We start from the raw sequence: 23,346 nt of genomic DNA on the forward strand, positions 1-23,346 counted from the left end.
TTCCCTTATAGGTCTTGACAACCTAGGCAGATAATGGCTATCAAAGGGCTTTGGTGGCCTAGCAGTCCTGCTACTACATATTTACTTAAGAGATATAAAAACATACATCCATACAAAGACCTATAAGTGGGATCCCTGGGTGGTGCAGTGGTTTAGCGCCTGCCTTTGGCCCAGGGCGCGATCCTGGAGACCCGGGATCGAATCCCACGTCGGGCTCCCGGTGCATGGAGCCTGCTTCTCCCTCTGCCTATGTCTCTGCCTCTCTCTCTCTCTCTCTCTCTCTCTCTCTCTCTCTCTGTGACTATCATAAATAAATTAAAATAAAATAAATAAAAATTAAAAAAAAAACAAAGACCTGTAAGTGAAAGCAAAATCAACTTTATTCATAATCACCAAAAACTGGCAATAATCCAATGTCCATCTGCTTGTAAATGGAAAAATAAATGTGGTATATCCACACAATGAAATATTACTCAGCAGTAACCTGATATGCATAATAGGGATTAATCTCAAAAGCATGAAAGAAATCAGGCAGACACAAAAGGCTACAAATAGTACGATTCTGTTCATAAGACATTCTGAAAAAGACAAAACCATAAGGAAAAAAATCAAATTAGTGGTTGACAAGTGCTGAGTTTGGGAAGGAGGCTAGTTTCAACCACAAAGAGACCCAAGAGGACTTTTAAGGGAAAATATTCTCTACCTTGACTGTGGTAGTAGTTACATACGAGTGTATGTTTGTCAAAAATCATAGAGCTATAAACCTAAAAAAAGGGAATTATATTGTATGTGAGTTATACCTCAATAAATCTGACCCCCAAAAATGGTTTGAGAGATGAGGGAATACTTTATTTCACCTTTAAAAGACTGGTATGGTACACTGTGGGCTGTAAATTTATTATTTAGATAAACCTGAATTCAAAATACATACAAACTGGTACTAAAGAAAGCAATGCAGAAGACAATTCTTCTAACTCTGAAAATGTATTTCTCTATTTTACTTTTAAGCTAAAACTAAACTTCTCTAACTGACATACTTTTCTTTTTACAAAGAAACCTAAAACAATGCTAGTGAAAAATGCAGAACACAAAACTTGTATATGTAATTGTTAGAAATCACCTAAACAGAGGCACCTGGTTGGATCAGTTGGTAGAACACGTGACTCTTGGTCTTGAGGTTTTAAGCTGGAGCCCAACACTGGGTGTAGAGATTAATTTAAAAATAAAAAAATCTTTTAAAAAATCACCTAAACAGGGGATCCCTGGTGGCTCAGCGGTTTAGTGCCTGCCTTTGGCCCAGGCCGTGATCCTGGAGTCCTGGGATTGAGTCCCATATCAGGTTCCCTGCATGGAGCCTGCTTCTCCCTCTGCCTGTGTCTCTGCCTCTCTCTCTCTCTCTGTGTCTCTCATGAATAAATAAATAAAATCTTTAAAAAAAATCACCTAAACATAGAATAAAAACCTAGAAAGGGCTTATCAAAGTATTAAGAGTAGTCTGTGTTTGGAAAATAGTACTGTGAATGATTGTTTTCCTTTTTTTACTTCAATGTATTTTGTGAATTTCCTTAAAAAAATTTCCTATTTTGTGAGTATAAAATATTTTTATAATGGCAACTAAATATTTATTTGGCTACTGTGACTTCTTAATCCAGTTTAATGTTTGTATGATTTAAAAAAAGACACTCAAAAACACAAACCAAGGTTCTTAAACATTAAGCAAACTACAAGTATTTATAGTATCTTGATCTTAACCCCTTCCCCCATAAGGCCCTGCAGGCATGATGGCAGAGTAGGAGAACCCCAAGTTAGCCTCATCCTAAGGCTACAACCAGATAACACCCACATCAGTGTAAATAACCCAGAAAACGACCCGAAGACCGTCAGAACAGACTCTCCATGGCTAAATATAGAGGAGAGGCCTCACTGAAGAGAACAGGAAAGGTGGAAAATGCAGGGGGTGCCAAAAAGACCTGTGAGACTATCTGCTAGAGGGCAGGATGCCGTGGTGCCGAGAGGGGAGAGAAAAAGACCTTCATGCCAAGCACCCCTGGCACGAGGAACCATCGTGGGGAAGATGAATCCTCCCAACATTTGGCTTTGAAAGTCAGAGGGGCATCATTTTTCAGGTTCTCACAATCAGTGGGGCTTAACACTCGGAACTTTAAAACCAGTGAGCTCAGCTCTGGAAAAGCCAAAGAGCATAGGAAATGGAGTTCTTGCCCTCAAAGATACAGCACAGAAGCAGCAATGTGAAAAATGTCTGAGTATAGAGAAGGGAAATTGGTTAAGAATCTTAGAGCGTGTGCGGGAGGTGCTGGAATGCTGGGAGGCTTCTCCAAACATAAAAGAGCTGGAGGGTGCCATTGGCCTGCCCAGACTCCCAGCCTAGATACTCAGACACATGAGAGGACACCAGTGGGAACCAGCACACCACAACGCTCTCCACCTAGCTCTCCTCCTAGCTTAAGTCTCCTGCAGACCTGCCCCCTCCCATAGGCCCTTGGCTAGAGCCCATCCAAAGCAGTGCCCACAAGCCTGGCAGTGTTCAAGGGGCCCTGACAAGGGCCAGTACCACTCCAAAGTGACTCCTGTCCCAAGGAGAGGGGAAGATAATCTCACACCTGTCAGACTGTAGCCATGCTGAAATGAAACTAAAGCTTCTCAGGGGAAAACATAAGGAAAACACCCTGCAGTTTGGTGCTACTGCATCTCTGGCAAATGCCTGGTCTGACTGGCAAGCCAAAGGCAGCCCCAGACTGGGCCCTCTAACAACACAGGGACCAAATCCTGCCCACAACAGGCAAAAAGAGCCATTGCAGATGACTGAAAGCAAAGTGGCTCAGCCACAACAGTAGAGCATATACAGCACACATAGGAGATACTCATGAAGTGCCAAGTTCTTATGAACAGGTGACACTACACTGGAGGGCACTATAGGACCTCTTCTTCATAAGGCTACTACTTTCAAGAGCAGGAGACATAGCTGAATTTCCTAACACACAGAAACAGACACAAGAATTAGTCAAAATGAGGAGACGGAGAAATAAGTCCCAAGTGAAAAAAAATGGGACAAAATCACAACAAGACAGCTAAATGAAACAGAAATAAGTAATATAGTTGATAGAGAATTTAAAGTAATCATTATAAAGATACCCACTGGACTTAAGAGTAGAGAATCTCAGAGGACCTCGACAAAGAGAAACATGAAAAAAGAGAAAACATAAGAAACATAAAGAACCAATCAATCAGAAATGAAGAACTTAATAACTAAAAATAAAAATACATGAAATGGAATAAGTAGTAAATTAAAGGAAGCAGAAGAACAGATCAGTAATCTGAAGGACAGAGTATAGAAAGCAATCAAGTTGAACAGAAGAGAGAAAAAAATAATAAAAAATAAAAATAGATTAAGGGAATCAATGATCCCATCAAGCGTTGTAACATTCACATTATAAGGATCCTAGAAGAAGAGAGAGAGAAAAGGGGCAGAAAATTTATTTGAGGAAATAATAGCTGAAAAATTCCTGAATCTGGGGAAGAAAACAGAGCAAACAAACACAAAACCAGTACAAAGAAGGAAATAATAAAGACTAGAGCAGAAATAAATGAAATAGAAAAAAAAAAAAAAAACCAGAACAGATCAATGAAACAAGAGCTGGTTCTTTCAAAAGATCAACAAAATTGACAAATCTTTAGCCAGATTCAAAAAATAAAAAGAAAAAGGAAACCTTCTAAATTCATTCTATGAGGCAAACATTACCCTGATGCCAAAACTAGACAAAAGAAATCACAAAATAAGAGAAATATAGGGTGTGTATCTCTGATGAACACAAAGCAAAATCCTTAAAGCATTAGTAAACTGGGACGCCTGGATGGCTCAGTGGTTGAGCATCTGCCTTTGGCTCTGGGCATGATCCTGGGACCTGGGATCAAGTCCCACATCAGGCTCCTCCTGGGGAGCTTGCTTCTCCATCTGCCTGTGTCTCTGCCTCTCTCCCTCTGTTTCTCATGAATAAATAAATAAAATCTTAAAAAAAAATGAGTAAATTGAATCCAAACATACATTTAAAAAATTATTTACCATGATTAAGTGGGATTTATTCCTGGGATGCAAGGCTGGTTCGATATGCACAAATTAATCAACATGATACATCACATCAACAAGAAAAAGAACATAAACCGTATGAGCATTTCAATAGATGTAGAAAAAGCATCTGACAAAGTATGACATCCACTCATGATAAAAACCCTCAACAAAGTAGGTCTAGAGGGAACATACCTCACACAATAAAGGCCATATATGAAAAACCCACAGCTAACATCACACTCAATGTGTAAGTGATGAAAAACTGAGAGTCTTTCCTTTAAGATCAGGAACAAGACAAGGATATCCACTCTCACCACTTTTATTCAACACAGTACTGAGAGTCCTACCCACAGCAATCAGAGAAGAAAAAAGTCATCCAAAGTAGTAAGAAAGAAGTAAAATTTTTACTTTTTGCAGATGACATGACATTATACATAGAAAACCCTAAAGACACCATGAAAAAACTACAATTCATAAATGAATTCAGTAAGGATGCAAGATAAAAAACTGACACACAGAAATCCACTGCATTCCTATACACTAATAATGAAGTAGAAAAAGAGAAATTAAAATAATCCCACTTACAATTACACCTAAAGAATAAAATGCCCAGGAATAAACTTAACCAAGGAAGTGAAAGACCTATACTCCAAAAACTATAAAACGGGGATGAAAGAAATTGAAGAGGACACAAACAAATGGAAAGATATTCCATGCTCATGGATTGGGAAAATAAATATTGTTAAAATGTCCATACTACCCAAAGCAAGGAAGAAAAAGTTAATTTTTTAGGTTATTGTGATTAAGAAGGCCTGAAGTTATCTGAACTACTTACATTTTTAACTTAAGACAAAATACACTTGTAGAAAATAGATTAATAAAAAATTATTTAGAAATCCCAACTTATTTCAAAAATCTAAGATTTGGCAGTTTAAAAAGCAGACTGTTGATTTAGTACAAATAAGTGCTAAATAAATATTCAGATAACCAGTAAAGTGCTAAAATAATGCATCAATGATCTCTGAACATAAGTTTGAATTTTTTCATGAAATATAATGTTTACGCTATACTAAATATGACCATAAACATTAGCCAAAGGTACTCACAAGGCAATAATGGGTTTTTCCATTCATAATAAAATATAGATCTTAAGATTTCTGGGGTAAAAGTACAATACTAATACAAATTTTAAATATTCTTTTACAGAAAAAAACTAATAAAGATATAGTTAAAAGCAAAATCTTATATGACCATTTTTTCCCTCTGAAATAGAACATTTAAACCATTCATTATATAAGCAAGGAAATACACAAGATGACAATTTTACTTTCTTAATGTTTAAAGTTAGATTTCTTTCCTGCCAGAAACAAAAAAATAAATATTTATACAGGGACCACCCTGATGCATAGCAACTTGTAGGAGTGGTAGGAATGACCATGCTGCCTTGCAACCATGCTGGTAACAAACATTTACATGATGTGAGCTTCCAGAGAAAATTTTTTATACTCAGTTATTTCATGAGTTGCAGAGGGTTCAACATAAATAAATGTTTTAACTTAACCTCACATACACCACTTCAACACTACAGATGTTGTTCAAACCAAATCTAAATAACAAAAAGAGAACCTAAATTCCTTGTAAGAGGGAAGTAACATCTTTCCTAAACTTCTATAGCATTGCCTTTCTTAAAGTACTTATCTCCCACCTTCATTTCTATACCTGTTTTTCCATAGTTAAAGGAGAAAAGCTATTATTGTCATCTAAAATGTCAACATGTCTTGTACTTTGCTGAATTTGAAAGGATTTTAATGACAACTTAATACCTGGAATGGAAACCAGCAAAACCCCAGTAATTCCTAACCTTTCCAGACACTTTGAGAACCTACTGAAAGGTATGGACATTTCTTTAAAAAAAAAGGGGCGGGGATCCCTGGGTGGCTCGGCAGTTTAGCGCCTGCCTTTGGCCCAGGGAGTGATCCTGGAGTCCCAGGATGGGGATGGAGTCCCAGTCCCAGTCCCAGTCCCACATCGGGCTCCCTGCAGGGAGCCTGCTTCTCCCTCTGCCTGTGTCTCTGCCTCTTTCTGTCTCTGTGTGTCTCTCATGAATAAATAAATAAAATCATTTTTTAAAAGATTTTATTTATTTATTCATGAGAGACAGAGAAAGAGAGAAGAAGAGACACAGGCAGAGGGAGAAGCAGGCTCCCTGCAGGGAGCCAGACGCGGGACTCGATCCTGGGTCTCCAGGATCATGCCCTGGGCTGAAGGCAGCGCTAAACTGCCGAGTCACCGGGGCTGCCCAATAAGTAAAATCTTTATAAAAAAAAAAAAAAAAAAAAAAGGTACGAACATTTCTTTTCTATTTTTTTTTATTTTTTTATTTTTTTTTAATTTTTATTTATTTATGATAGTCACACAGAGAGAGAGAGAGAGAGGCAGAGACACAGGCAGAGGGAGAAGCAGGCTCCATGCACCGGGAGCCCGACGTGGGACTTGATCCCCGGTCTCCAGGATCGCGCCCTGGGCCAAAGGCAGGCGCTAAACTGCTGCGCCACCCAGGGATCCCGGTATGAACATTTCTGCCATGAAAACTGTACACAAACAATTTTGAATATAATTTTGGGAATCCCCTAAAGCCTTTAAAGGATCCAATAACCCTAGCTGCCAATTCTTAGCACATGAAACATCAGTAGCCAATCTGTTCTTCAACTCAAGAAATATAAATAAAAGAGGACATTCAAGGTCACATTTCTATCAGACTGTTCCAGCTGTTTCCCTGCATTGGAGCAAAAAGACAAGAACTAGGCATCTACTGACTATTCAACCATCCCAACCACAGTAAGATAACCAACCAATCAAAACTAACTAAAAACTTCTCTTTAGAAGAACGATCAGTCTCAGAGCAGAGAACATATTTCAGCATTCAAGGGCTTCCCACCCCCTCAAGTGATATCCTCTATTGTTGGGTATGTCAGCCTTGCCTAAGAACACAATCTCCCAACCAGGCTTAATTGCCTCATTCTTAACTATAATGGACAGCTAAGGAATGCCATATATTTGAGGAAAGCCTGCCATATGAAAAATACATAAGATAAAAGAAAAAAAAAACAGTCTAGGGAGAAAAAGAAATCCAGGTAACAAAATGGAGGGGTGGAGGGAGAAACATATACAGCAAAGCTTCTAACAAGTATCTTCAGAGATATCTGAGAAAATACTGCATTCAAAAGTAAAAGTGTTAATATGAAAAACTGACAAGTAGAAAATAGGAGTTCCTGAAATTCAAGAGTTATTGCTAAAATTTAAAAATTTAATAGAAAGGGTTCAAGGTAAAGTCAAGGACATCTCTCAGAATGCCAAACAGGATGGTAAAAACAGATTTAATATCTACAGCAGTATATACAAGAAATGAACAATCTGAAAATGAAATTAAGAAAACAATTCCATTTACGACATCAGCAAAATGAATAAAATACTTAGAAATAAATTTAACAAAGAAATATAAGACTTGCACACTGAAAACTGCAAAACACCGTTGAAAGAAAATTAAAGAAAAATCTAAATAAAAGGAAAGACATTCACATTCATGAATTAGAAGACTTAACACTGTTATGATGGCAAGACTTTCCAAACTGATCTAAGATTCAGTGTAATCCCTCTCAGAATCCCAGCTGGCAACACCAAAAGATATAACCTGTGAAAGAAAAAAATGGAGAAGTTGGACCTCATTAAAATTAAAAACTTCTGCTCTGCGGGGTACCTGGCTGGCTCAGTCAGAAGAACATGTGACTCTTGATCTTGGAGTTATGAGTTTGAGCCCCACATTGGGTGCAGAGATTACCTATATAAAAATTTTTTTTTTGATTAGAGAAACAAAAACAAAAAGTTTCTGCAGAAAGTTTTTGCAGAAGCTCTGCAAAATACACTGTCAGGAGAATAAGAACACAAGCCAGAGACCGATAGAAAATATTTGCAAAAGACATAAAGAACAAAGGATTGTTATCCAAAATATACAAAGAACTTTTAAAACCCAACAATTAAGAAAATGAACAATTCTATTTTAAAAGTGGGCAAAAGATATAGGCATCTACAAAAGATGATGTACAGATGGCAAATAAAGCATATGAAAAGATGCTCAAGGGACACTTGGGTGGCTCAGTGGTTGAGCATCTGCCTTTGGCTCAGGGCGTGATCCCAGAGTCCCAGGATCGAGTCCCACATCAGGCTCCTTGCATGGAGCCTGTTTCTCCCTCTGCCTGTGTCTCTGCTCTCTTTGTGTCTCTCATGAATAAGTAAATAAAATCATTTTATTTTATTTTATTTTATTTTATTTTATTTTATATTTTATTTTATTATTTTATTTTATTTTATTTTATTTTATTTTAATTAATTAATTAATTTATTTATTTATTTATTTATGACCCAGAAAGAGAGGCAGAGACACAGGCAGAGGGAGGAAAAGCAGGACATGCAAGAAGCCCGACGTGGGATTTGATCCCGGGTCTCTGGGATCACGCCCTGAGCCAAAGGCAGACAACCACTGAGCCACCCAGGCATCCCAGTAAATAAAATCTTAAAAAAAAAAAAAAAAAAAAAAGATGCTCAATATCATGCTGGCACAGAATTGCAAATTAAAATAATGAGACATTGGATACCTGAGTGTCCTCAATTGGTTAAGCATCCAACTCTCAATCTCAGCGCAGGTCTTAATCTCAGGGTCATGAGTTCAAACCCCACAATGGGCCTCACACTAGGCCTCACACTGGGCATGGAGTCTACTTAAAAAAAATAAAATAAAATAACAAGACACTAATATACACCTTTCAGAATGGCTAAAATTCAAAACACAGACAACACTACATGTTGACAAGGATGTAGAGCCACTTTGGAAGATAGTTTGGCAGTTCCTTACAACGTACAACTTTGGAAGACAGTTTGGCAGTTCCTCTTAGAATATGATCTAGCAATTGTGATTCTTGGCATTTACCATGAGCTGAGAACTTATGTCCACATAAAAATCTGCACATGGCTGATTGTAGCAGCTTTCCTGTTAACTGCTAAAACTTGGAAGGATTCAAGATGTCCCTCAACAGGTAAATAGACAAACTATGGTACATCTATACAATGGAATATAAATCAGCAATAAAAAGAAATTAGCTATCAAGCTACAAAAAGACGTGGAAAAACCCTAAATGCATATTGCCAAGTGACAGACAGCAGTCTGAAAAGGCTATATACTGTGCAATTCCAATTATACAACATACTGGAAACAACAAAACTACAGAGATATTGAAAGAGATCATTGGTTGCCAAAGGCTGGGGAGAGGCTTGCGGGAGGGAAAAAAAGGGAGGGTCAAGTGGAAGTACAGGGGGGTTTTAGGGCAATGAACCTATTCTGTGTCATATTGTAATAGCAGATATATGACATTATGCATCTGTCAAAACCCACAGAACTATACAACACAAAGAGTGAACCCTAACTCAAGCCCTATGGACCTTAGGTAACAGTAGTGTGTCAGTATGGGTTCATAAGTTATAACAAATGTACCAACTAATGCAGGATGTTAATAATTGGGGAAACAGTGGGTGTGTATAGGGGAAAGAGTATACTGGATCTTCACATACTTTCTGCTCAATTTTTCTTTAAACCTAAAACTATTCTAAAAAGTAAAGTCTGTATTAAAAAAAAAAATCCATGGCTGGTTTTATTAAAGAAATTGACAAGCTGATTTTAAAATTCACATGATAATACAAGGGACCCAAAACAGTCAAAACAGTCTCTGAACAGAACAAAACTGGAAAACTCATATTTCCTGATTTCAGAATATACCACAAAGCTATAGTAATCAAGACAAACATGGTATTGACATAAAGATAAACATATAAATCAATGGAATAGAAATGAAAGTTCCGATATAAATGCTTATCCTTTTGGTCAAATCATTTTCAACAAGTGTGCCAAGATAATTCCATAGGGAAAAAATTGTCTCAAAAAATGGTGATGGGGTAATTCCATACATAAAAAAATAAAGTTGGACACGCAAAAATCAACTCAACATAAATCACAGACCTAAAGAGCTAAAACTATAAAATTATCAGAGGAAAATATACAAGTAGATCTCTGTGACCTTGAATTAGGCCAATAGTTTCTTAGCCAAAACACCAAACACACAAGCAACAAAAGTAGATAAATTAGACTGTATCAAAATTAAAAATGTTTGTATTCCAAATGATACCATCAGGAAAGTAAAAAACAACTCACAGAATGAGAGAAATTACTTGCAACTGATATTTCTGATAGGAGATTTGTATGCATAATATACAAAGAACTCTTATAACTCAACAATGAAAAGACACAAAAGCCAATTTAAAAATGGGCATAGGTTCACAGGAGCCCTCAAACACTGGTGGTGGGAATGTATGAAGTCACTCTGGAAAATACTTTAGCAGTTCCTGAAAATGTTAAACACAGCAAATATGGCCTACAAATTCTACTCTTAGGTATATACCCAAAAGAAATGAAAATATATGTCCAAATTAAAAACTTGTAGATGAATACTCGTGGTATTCATCTAGCCAAAAAGTGGAAACGATCCAAATATTCATTAACTGATGAATGTATAAGTTAAATGTGGTAGATCTATAGATCTATCCTGTGAAATACTATTTGACCATAAAATAATGAAGTACTGGTACTTATTATAACATGGATGAATCATGAAAGAATTATGCTTAATAAAAGAAGCCAGACATAAAAGACAACATATATGACTCTATTTATATTAAATGTCCAGAATAGACATACAGAAAGATTTAAAGTAGACTGGTGGTTGCCGAGGTGCTGCGAAGAAGGAATGGGGAGTGAGTGCTAGGTATGAGTTTCTTTTTAGGGTACCAAAATATTCTAAAATTCAATTGTGGTGATAGTTGTGTAACTCTGTGAATACATTAAAAACCAGTGAATCGGACATTTAAATGTGTGCAATTTATAGTATTAGAATTATAAGTCAATAAAGCTGTTTAAAACAACTAAGACTTAGAGTATCTAAATTAAACTTACAGAAACCAGAGTTCCAGGAAAAAAGAGTGGGTATTACATATAAAAATAATAATAAAAGGAAATATTCCAGTCTTGAGCTCACAACACACCTCCTGTCTCCTAAAAGAGATTCATAAGGTACCCATCACAGTGCCCACACCGAAGGTAAGGATATGAAACTAAAGGTTTCCAGAGAGAAGGAAGAAACAAACTAACAGGGACGCCTGGGTGGCTCAGTGATTAGGCGCGTCTGCCTTTGGCTTGGGGCGTGATCCCGGGGTCCTGGGATCGAGTCCCACATCGGGCTCCCTGCATGGAGCCTGCTTCTCCCTCTGCCTGTGTCTCTGCCTCTCTCTTTCTGTGTCTCTCATGAATTAAAAAAAAAAAAAGGAACAAACTAACAAAGTCACCTACAGAGAATTAAAAACAAACAAACAAACAAAAAAAAAAAACAGCATCAGACTTCTTACTAGCAATATAGAATGCCAGGAACATAAAGACAGGAAGTATCTTCAAAGTTTCCAGGGAAAATAATGTAACACAGAATTCTATATTCAGGCAAATTACCAGTCAGGTATAAATAAAATGAGAATAAATGTATTTTAAAGAGATATGGTACCCAGAATGTTTCCTCCCTATATTGCCTTTGTCAGAAAATAGTCTAGGGCATGTTACAACAAAATGAGACTAAATCAGGAAAAGAACAAGACATGGAATCAAAGAAATAGTGGAGCCAACTTAGGAAAGTAAGAGTGGGGATGCACTACAGGAAAACTTGCATTAGATCTAGAGAGTCATCAGTTAAGTCTAAAAACAACACGGGAGGCTCCTTGGTGGTGGAAAAACAGACTAAGAATTTAAGACAACATAAGGTATTAATGACTGATGATGCAAAATCAAGAAAGACAATTAGAAACCCTCGAAAAACAAAATCATTCAAGAAAGAAAATGTAATCATAGTGCCCTGTGGGACCATACAGTCAACAATATTTATAAAATCATCACAAAATAAACATGGCTTATTGACGGTCAATTTTAGAATATATCTGTAAATAAAGCATGGAAGATTAAAAATGGTTACAAAACAAAGAACTAGGGTTAGTAACATTTATGGATAAATTACAGATATATATAATCCATAATATTATGGATATAGCACTTACATACTAATACTTATTAATATGTAAATACCAGTATATAAGTAATAGTTTGTAAGTGCTTAGATCTAAGTACTCTATATCTAATCCTCACAAAATCCACACACAATAGGGATGGTTATCATCGCCATTTCACAGATGAAGAAACTGAGGCACTGAAACATTAACTCCCTTGCCCAAGTTCAGATAGCTTGTACATCACAGAACTGGATTCAAATTCAGTCTGGTTTCAGAGTTCATGCTCTTAACTATTACACTATGTGCCTTCAGAATATAGATGTTATCAAGCTTGATGACATAAAAGTGAGAGTACAGGTTATACCCCATTCCCCACAGACTTTGAGATAGCTATCAGAAGTTATTTCAAAAGTAGGGGGATCCCTGGGTGGCTCAGCAGTTTAGCGCCTGCCTTCAGCCCAGGATGTGATCCTGGAGTCCCATGATTGAGTCCCGGGATCAAGTCCCACATCAGGCTCCCTGCATGGAGCCTGCTTCTCCCTCTGCCTGTCTCTCTCTCTCTCTGTCTCTGTGTGTCTCTCATGAATAAATAAAAAAAATATTTTAAAAAAAAAGAAAAAAGAAGTTATTCCAAAAGTAGAAAATTCTGAGGGCAGTATTCACAAGATGCAAGAAAACTGACTTCCTTACTTTCTATGATATTAAGTGTGGCAATCAATGAAGTGTGGCACCCCAAGAGATAATGTTTTTAAATGATAGGACAGAAAAAAAGGTTTAAGTACACAGTAGAAATCGAAAAGAGAATCATGAGAGAAACTAAAAACAGTGCAACAATTAGGGCAGAGCAGGAGTTGGCAGGGAGAGAATGGTAAGTAAACCATGGCCTAATCTAAGCCTGTTCTGTCCTGGCAGAAAGGCAGGTTAGATACATAATCTAGAATTGGTAAGTTAAAAAACAGTAGTAGAAGCTTATTATTTAACCATATGGCTAAACAAAAACAAAAACACTAAATGAAGTACAAGTAGAAGCTATTACTTGGAAGTTTGAATGTATTTCAACCTTGGAGAACCTGGGGGCTCAGTACGTTTAGTGCCTGCCTTCAGCTCAGGTCACGATCCTGAGGTCCTGGGATCAAGCCATGCATTACACTCTCTGCTCAGCAGGGAGTCTGCTTCTCCCTCTCCCTCTGCCTGCTTCCCAAAATTGACGGTCTCTCTCTCTCTCAAATAAAGTATATTTTTAAAAAAGTATTTTAACCGAATAACAAAATAAGAGTAGAAAAAAATTATTCGAGGGATTATTTTTCTTTATGTATACTTCCAACAATTTGACTTTTAAAAAAAATTTTTTTTGACTTTTTATTTATTTTTTTAAAGGTTTTATTTATTTATTAGAGAGTACAAGGGGAGGCGGGGCAGAGGGAAAAGGGGAAGCTGACTCCCCGCTGAGTGGGGAGCCCAACTAGGGGCTCAATCCCAGGACTCCATAATCATGACCTGAGCCCAAGGCAGATGCTTAACCAAATGAGCCACCCAGGTGCCCCACAATTTGACTTTTTAAAAAAAGGCCTTTAGAAACTACACAGTCAGAAAACAATTAACAAAACAGGAAAAAGTACATATCTATCAATAATTACTTTATATGAAAATAGACTAATGCTTCAATCAAAAGATGAATGGTGACTAAATAGACAAAAAAAACAAGACCTATCTATATGCTGCTTATAAGAAATTCATGTCAGACCTAAAGACACATAAAGACTAAAGGTGTCGGGATGAAAATACATTCACCATGAAAATGAAAAAGAAAAAAATAAATGGAGTAGCAATACTTGTGTCAAACAAAACACACTTTAAAACAAGGAGTGGGGGCACCTGAGTGGCTCAGTGGTTGAGCATTTACCTTTGCCTGGGGTTGTAATCCTAGGGTCCTGGGACTGAGCCCACATTGGGCTCCCTATGGGGAGCCTGCTTCTCCCCCTGCCTCTGTTTCTTACGAACAAATAAATAAAAATCTTTAAAACAAAAAACAAAAAAGCCAAGGACTATAGGGGGCATGTAGGTGACTCAGTCAGCTGAGTGCCTGACTCTTGGTTTCAGCTCAGGTCATGATCTCAGGGTTGTGAGATCAATCTTTGTGTGGATCTCTGCGCTCAGCACTGAGTCTGCTTGAGATTCTCTTCCTCTCTCTCTGCCCCTCTCCCTGCTTATGTGCCCTCTCTCTCAAAATAATTAATTTGTTAAAAAGACTATAGCAAGGGACAAAGAAGGCACTACACAATGATAAATGGATCAAGGAAACAAGATAATGTAACAATTATAAATAGCTATGCATCCCACATAGGAGCACCTAAATGCTTGAAGCAAATATTAACAGACATAAAGGAAAAAACTGATAGCAATATAATAATAATAGGGGACTTTAATACCCCACTCACATCAATGGATATATAATCCAGATAGAAAATCAATAAGGAGGGGCACCTGGGTGGCTCAGCCAGTTAAGCGTATGCTTTCAGCTTAGGTCATTGATCTCACGGTCCTGGGATAGAGCCCCATATCCAGCTCCCTGGTCAGTGGGGAGCATGCTTCTCCTTCTGCCCCTCCCCCTACTCATACTCACTCTCTCTCTTTCTCAAATAAATAATTTTTTTTTAATAAATAGAATCTTTAAAAAAAATCAACAAGGAAACAGTGGCTTTGAACAACACATTAAACCAGAAGGACCTAACAGACATACCCAGAACATTCCATCCCAAAACAGCAAAAAACACATTCTTTCCAAATACACATTATCCAGAATAGATCACATGTTGGGCCATAAAACAAATATCAATAAATTTAAGAAGACTGAAGTCATATGTTTGATATGACCTTTTTTTCTGACCACAATGAAAACTAGAAATCAATTACAAGAAATAATTCTGGAAAATTTCTGGAGGCTAAACAACCTGCTACTAGACAACAGATGGGTCAACCATAAAATCAAAGAGGAAATTAAAAAAATACATGAAGACAAATGGAAAGGAAAACACAACAGTCCAAAATCTTTTTGGACTGCAGCAAAAGCAGTTCAAAAAGGAAAGTTTATAGTGATACAGGTCTAATGCATCAAAAAACAAGTCTCAAATGAACAACCTAACTTTACAATTTAGTTGTATTAGCTAAAAAAAAAAAAAAGCCCAAACCTAGAAAAAGGAAGGAAACAACAAACATTAGAGCAGAAATAAATAAAATGGGGATAAAAAACATAATAGAAAATATCAATGAAACCAAGAGATTGTTCTTTGAAAAGATAAACAAAACAGATAAACATTTAGTCAGACTAATCAGGAAAAAAAAGAGGGCGGGCTCAAAATCAGAAATAAAGGAGGATAAATAACTAACACCAGAGAAATATAAAGGATTATAGTATTATGAAAAATTATATGCCAACAATTTGGATAACTTGAAAAGAAATGGGCAATTTCCTAGAAACACAATCTTCCAAAACTGAATCAGGAGGAAATAGAAAATTTGAACAGACCAATTACTATTAAGGAAATTGAATCAGTTATCAAAAAACTCCCAACAAACAAAAGTTGAGTACCAGATGGCTTCACAGGGGAATTTTACCCAACATTTCAAGAAGTGTTGGGATGTCTTGGTGACTCAGTTAAGCATCTGACTCTGGCTCAGGTCAGGATCTCAGGATCTCAGGCTCCAGGCTCAGCAGGGAGTCTGTTTGAAGATTCTCTCCCTCTGGCCCTCCTCTCAGTCCCTCTTAAAATCTTTTTTAAAAAATAAAAAAGTGAAAAATAAATAAAGAAGTGTTAACACCCATTCTTCTCAAACTATTCCAAAAAAAAATAGAAGAAAACTTCCAGATTCATTCTATGAAGCCAGTATCACCCTGATACCCAAACCAAAAACACCACAAAAAGAGAAAACTATAGGCCAATACCTCTGATGAACATGGATGCAAAAATTCTCAACAAAATACTAGCAAACCAATTCAACAGTATGTTAAAAAAATAATTTACCACGATCAAATGGGATTTATTCCAAGGATGCATGGGTGATTCAGTATTTGCAAAGTGATCAACATGATACATCATATTAACAAGAGGAAGGATAAAAACATTATCATTACCTCAGTATATGCAGAAAAAGGCATTTGACAAAGTACATTCGTGATAAAACTCCATAAAGGGGGTTTAGAGAGAACATGCTCCAACACAGAAAGCGCCACATATGAAAATCCCATTGATAACATCATATTCAATAATGAAAAACTGAAAGTTTTTCCTCTAAGATCAGGAACAAGACAAGGATGTCCACTCTCATTACTTTTATTCACAACAGTAATGGAAGTCTTATCTGTAGCAGTCAGACAAGAAAAAGAAATAAAAGGCAACCAAATTGGTAAAGAAGAAATAAAACTCACTCTTTAAAGATGACTTGATAGGGATCCCTGGGTGGCGCAGCAGTTTGGCGCCTGCCTTTGGCCCAGGGCGCGATCCTGGAGACCCGGGATCGAATCCCACATCAGGCTCCCGGTGCGTGGAGCCTGCTTCTCCCTCTGCCTATGTCTCTGCTTCTCTCTCTCTCTCTCTCTCTCTCTCTCTCTCTCTGTGACTATCATAAATAAATAAAAATTTAAAAAAAATAAATAAAAAAAAAATAAAGATGACTTGATACTATATATAGAAAATCCTAAAGACTTCACCAGAAAACTAGTAGAACTGATAAATGAATCCTATAAAGTTGCAGGATTCAAAATTAATACACAGAAATCTATTGCATTTCTATACACTAATAATAAAGTAGCAAAAAGAGAAAGAAAACAATCCCATTTACAGTTGCATAAAAAGGATATCTAAGAATAAATTTAACCAAGGAGCTGAGAAACCTATACTCTTAAAACTGTAAGACATTTATGAAAGAAACTGAAGATGACACAAAGAAAGGTAAAGACATTCCATGCTCACGGACTAGAAGAACAAAAATTGTTAAAATGTCTATACTACCCAAAGCAATCTACACCTTTTTTTTTAAAGATTTTATTTCTTTATTCATGAGAGACACAGAGAGAAAGAGAGGTCTGCCTCTCACACAGGCAGAGGGAGAAGCAGGCTCCATGCAGGGAGCCCAATGCGGGACTCGATCCCAGGACTCCAGGATCATGCCCTGGGCTGAAGGCAGGTGCTCAACCGCTGAGCCACCCAGGGATCCCTGTAATCTACACTTTTAAAGCAATCCCTATCAAAAAAAAATAAATAAATAAAGCAATCCCTATCAAAATACCAACATCATTTTTCACAGAACTAGCACAAATAATACTACAATTCTTATAAAACTACAAAAGACCCTGAATAGCCAAAGCAATCTTGAAAAAGCACAGCTGACAGGCATCACAATTCCAGACTTCAAGTTAACAAAGCTGTAGTGATTAAACCAGTATTGTATTGGCATAAAAACAGACATGTAGATCAATGAAACAGGATAGAAAGCCCCAAAAGAGACCCACACCCATATTGTCAATTAATCTACAACAAACGGGCAAGAATATGTAATAGAGAAAAGACGGTCTCTTCAATAAATGGCACTGGGAAAACTGGACAGCTACATGTGAATGAAACTGGACCATTTTCTTACACCGTATATAAAAATAAACTCAAAATGGATGAAAGACCTAAATATCAGACCTGAAGCCATAAAACTCCTAAAAGAAAACATAGGCAATAATATTTTGGACATCAGCCTTAACAATATTTTTCTAGGTTTGTCTCCTGAGGCAAGGGAAACAAAAACAAACTAGTGGGACTACACCAAAATAAAAAGTCTTTGCACAGTGTAAGGAAAATATCAATAAAACAAAAGGTAACGCATTGAATGGGAAAAGATATTTGCAAATAATATATGTGATAAAGGGTTAGTATTTAAAACATAAAGAACTTATATAACTCAATACCAAAAATACCCCAAATAATCCAATTAAAAATGGGCAAATGAGCTGGAGACATTTTTCCAAAGAAGATATCCAGATGGCCAACAGACACATAAGAAGATGTTCAACATCACTAATCACCATGGAAATGCAAATCAAAACCACAAGAGGCATCACCTCATACCAGTCAGAAAGGCTACCACCAAAAAGTCAAGGAATAACAAGTGTTGGAGAGGATGTGGAGAAAAAGGAACCCTCATGCACTGTTGATGTGGATTTATGTTGGTGCAATCACTGTAGGAAACAGTATGGAGGTAACTCAAAAAATTAAAAACAAAAATACCATATGATACCATAATCCAACTACCCAAAGAAAAGGGAAACATTAATTTGAAAAGATACGTGCTATGTTTATTGCAGCATTACTTACAGTAGCCAAGATATGGAAGCAACCCCATGTCCACACACAGATGAAGGGATGAAGAAGAGTAGTATACACACACACATACACACAAATAAGTCTTACTTAGCCTTAAAAAAAATGAGATCTTGCCATTTGCAGCAACATGGACAGACCTAGAATATGTTATGTGAAAAGAGTTAGAGAAAGACAAATACTATATGATTTCACTTAAATGTGGAATCTAAAAAGTAAGGCAAACATTCTTAAATATAGAGAACAAACTAACGGCTGTGGGGGTGAGGAGACAGGCAAAATATAAGACAGAGATTAAGAGGTATATTTACAAACCTCCAGGTATAACATAAGTCACAGAGATGGAAATATATAGTCAATAATATTGTAACAACAGGAGCGGCTGGGTGGCTCAGCTGATTAAGCATCTGCCTTCAGCTCAGGTCATGATCCCAGGGTCCTGGGATGCAGTCCTCAGTCCTGGCTCCCTGCTCAGTAGGGAGTCTGCTTATCCCTCTCCCTCTGCCCTTCCCCCAGCCCGCTTGAGTGTGCGCTCTCTGTCTCTTAAATAAATAAAATATTTTAAAAAATATTTTAACTGTAACTACACTTAATCAGTGAACACTGAGTTCTGTATAGAATTGTCAAATCAGGGGCAGCCCGGGTGGCTCAGCAGTTTAGCGCAGCCTTCGGCCCAAGGCATGATCCCGGAGACCGGGGATCGAGTCCCACATCAGGCTCCCTGCATGGAGCCTGCTTCTCCCTCTGCCTGTGTCTCTGCCCCTCTTTCTCCCTCTCTGTGTGTTTCTCATGAATAAATAAATAAAATCTTAAACAAAAAAAAAAAAGAATTGTCAAATCAACATGTTGTACACTTCAAACTAATGTAACATTGTATATCAATTATACTTCAATTAAAAAAAAGAGAAAAATGCCTTTCTTACTCTGATTTTTAATAAAGAGAATATTTACCACATAACAGTCGGTTTCTTTCATTAGAACTATATAGAGTTAGAAGGAAACTTTGAGATCATCTAGCCAACTAATCTATTTTACACTTCATATGTAGCATACTGTATTTTTCAAAGATGTCCATGCCATTTTATGCCACACACTCTTTTTATGCTCCTCCATCAGAGGTAGGGACTATGTTCCCTTCACTTAAATCCAGGTGGACCTATGACTGGTGGTAATACTGTAACCTTTAAGGTAAGACCATAAAATACATATTCCTTCAGCTTTCTTTCATAAAGCAGGTATCTTGGGAGCCCTGAGCCAATATGTGAGATATCTCTAGTCTTAAACCAACACACTAGAGAAGTATATAGAGAGACAACTGAGAAAGTGAGAAAGCGAGTGAGTGAGTGAGAATGAGAGTGCTGGAGAATTTTCTTAATTTAGTTAGACTTATCAGTGAGGCACATATAGCTATTTAGATTTCAATTAATTAAAACTAAAATCTAAAAATCTAAAAATCTATTTTTTCAACCACAAAAGCGATTATTATTATTATATTTCAAGTGCTCAATAGCCTTATGTGGCTAGTTTCTACTGCACTGGACTGTTTCTACTACAGACTGTTTCTATCATTGTAGAACATTTCAGGGAATAGTGCTGCTTCAGATAACTCCAGTCCTTAGCCTTCAAGCTGCCCTAGTGTTGTGTAGTGAGTTACCCACTGAACCTTGCAGAATGCAAACTTGTGGGCAAAATCAACATTGTTTTCAGCCACTGATTGTTGGGGTGGTTTGTTACATAGCATAGTAAGAGGAGAAAGAGGAAAATAAAGTTCAGAATGTGAAATAATCTGCTGGAGTTTTCAAGACCATAAAATGAGTCAAAATTGCTACATTTTACTTCAATGTCCACTGTTTGTGAATAAATGAACAAGAAAATCCCCAATTCTGGATCCTGTGATATGTTTAACTTCAAACACCCTGCCACTATGCACCAGAAGTGTTGTCTCTACCACTTCAGAAAAAGATCTGATGATTCCTGGCTCTGAAGGAACAATAGGAACCAAGAAATGTCAGCATCACCGAATTAATGGTAAAGCTAGTCTTAGCTTCTTTCCAATGAATTTACTAGAGTCACCATTTAACAAGTGAAGCTCAATTTTCCAGTTTTTACACTCATTTTTAAGATTTTATTTATTAGACAGAGGGAGAGAGAGAGAACATGCACAAGTAGGCAAGTGGCAGGCACAGGGAGAAGGAGAAGGAGACTCTGAGCAGAGAGCCTGACAAGGGACACCACCCGAATCAAAGGCAGATGCTCAACTGAATGAGCCACCCAAGTGCCCCTACATGTTTTTAAATTTAAAAACAAAAGAAACAAGCCAAAAACTTTTAAGAGTATTTATCAATATTAACCAAAAGCTATCTTTAAAATATTCCTTTACCAAGCAAGTTATTTTAATAAAATCCAATTTTAATTATTCAAACTAACAGAAATTACAGATTTGGAGAGTCAAAAATAATTTAGGATTTAAGTGAAATTCCACCTGAACATGAATATAGCAACTGTTGCTATATTTGCAACTTTATTTCTAATAATAAGAAACTACACTGAAACAACGTGGGAAGTGACACAGCTTCCCCATCAGACCAGAGCACAAAGCTGGGCTTCATGTATAGACTTCAAAATTTTCTGCCAGCATGAGCCTAAGCAAACACGCCATATCAAAACTTTCATGTATAAAATTAGATGATATTTAAAATTACTGTTAATTCTTTCTTTCTTTTTTTTTTTTTTTTAAGTAATCTCTACACCAACGTGGGGCTCAAATACACAACCTTGAGATCAAGAGTCTCATGCTCTTCCAACACAGCTAGCCAGGCACCCCTAAAATTGCTAATAGCTGTGTTTCAGAGTTCTTATCTTTAAGATGTATATATTAGAATTGTGATAAAACAATATCAGCAATTTGCCTGAAATTAAGACGTATCTGGGGTGAGCAGCGCAGAGGAACAGAGATGAAATATGGGTGGTCCGGAATTAATGATTGCTGGAACTGCCCTTCACTATACTCCTCTCTTCCACTTATTCTTAAAGATGTCCACGGTGGAAAAAAAATAAAAACAAACCAACAAACTTCCCTATTTTAATGCTTTGGTTTGAGATGCAGAGTTAGGGTAAAGAGAGCATGAGATGGTGGCAAACTACTAGATAAAGGTCAGGCTTCCTAGGATCTTGACTGTTAAATGAGAAGGACCAAAATGTCCAAAATAAATACAAAATGCCTCAACTCTATAAAAATCATTATCACTTCTAATACATACACACAACTGCTCTATGTCAGGTATAGCCAAGAGGTAGCTGACTCATACCTTACGCTGAATTCTAATGTGTGTAGTTACCAAATTTCTTAGCCAACAGCTAAAAACTAATAAATACAGACACACAAAAGGCACAAGACTGTTGATGGTCTAACACGATGAGAAAAGAAAACAGCTCTGTAAGACGTGAAGTTCACCACTAATTAACACAACTTTATGGCGTAATAACCAGTATGTTAGGTAGAAACGCCACAGGCTTTGGAGTCAAAGACCTCGTTCTAAAGTCAATCACTAGCTATATGAACCTGACCAAACTACTTACCCTCCCTTTTTCTTCAGAAAAGTGAGAATGGTAACTAAGCTTATCCTGATGACTGAAAGAGAGATAATTGTCAAGTATTTTGGAAGCAGATTCTCCACAATCTCAGCCAATTTGCCTGCAACCTTGTGAGAGACCCCGAGCCAGAAGCACCCAGCTCAACTGCTCCTAGACTCTCAACCCTCACACACCACATCACATAAATGTCTACTGCATTAAGTAGCTACATTTGGGATAGCCTGTTGCACAGAATACACAACTGTTACATTATATAAGGGAACAATATGACTATTATCTGATTAGCTAAAAAAAATTTTTTTAAGATTTTATTTATTTATTCATGAGAGACAGAGAGAGAGAAAGGCAGAGACACAGGCAGAGGGAGAAGCAGGCTCCATGCAGGGAGCCCAATGTGGGACTTGATCCTGGATCTCCAGGGTCATGCCCTGGGCTAAAGTCAGCGCTAAACCGCTGAGCCACCCAGGCTGCCCTAAAATTTGTTATTATTAGTTTCAGAGGTAGAATTCAGTGATTCATCAGTCTTATATAACTCCCAGTGCTCATGATATCACACGCCCTCTTTAATGCCCATCACACAGTTACCCCGTACCTCCCACCCCATAGCCTCAAGCAACCCTCACTTTGTGTCCTAAGATTAAGAGTCTCTTATGGTTTATCTCCCTCTCTGGTTTCATCTTGTTTTATTTTTTTCCTCCCTTCCCCTCTGATCCTGTTTTGTTTCTTAAATTCCACATATGAGTGAGATCATATGATAATTGTCTTTCTCAGACTGACTTATTTCACTCAGCATAATATCCTCTAGTTCCATCCATATCGTTAAAGGTGCCCCTTCGCATCACTGCATTTGTATGTATACATTTATACGCACTATTTCTATCTTTGGGGTAAATACTTAGTAGTGCAATTGCTGGATCACAGGGAAGCTCTATTTTCAACTTTTTGAGGAACCTCCATACTGTTTTCCACAGTAACTGCATCAATTTGCATTCCCACCAACAGTGTAAGAGTGTTTCCCCTCTCCCTGCATCCTTTCCTGCTGTCCTTTCCTGGCTTGTTAATTTCAGCCATTCTCACCGGTGTGAGGTGGTATCTCATTGTATACCTAAATATTTTTCTAAATATAGTAATTGAGTTTCTTTGGTTTAC

General features: G+C 37.2%; 1 protein-coding gene across 2 annotated transcripts in view; it reads right to left on the reverse strand.

Annotated features, from left to right (window-relative positions):
- The window catches only part of TWSG1 (twisted gastrulation BMP signaling modulator 1), a 67,696-nt gene that overhangs the window by 40,165 nt on the left and 4,185 nt on the right, over positions 1-23,346 (reverse strand). The window lies entirely within an intron of this gene.

This window comes from Vulpes vulpes, chromosome 13 (assembly GCF_048418805.1).
Source record: "Vulpes vulpes isolate BD-2025 chromosome 13, VulVul3, whole genome shotgun sequence".
NCBI classification, from domain to species: Eukaryota; Metazoa; Chordata; class Mammalia; order Carnivora; family Canidae; genus Vulpes; species Vulpes vulpes.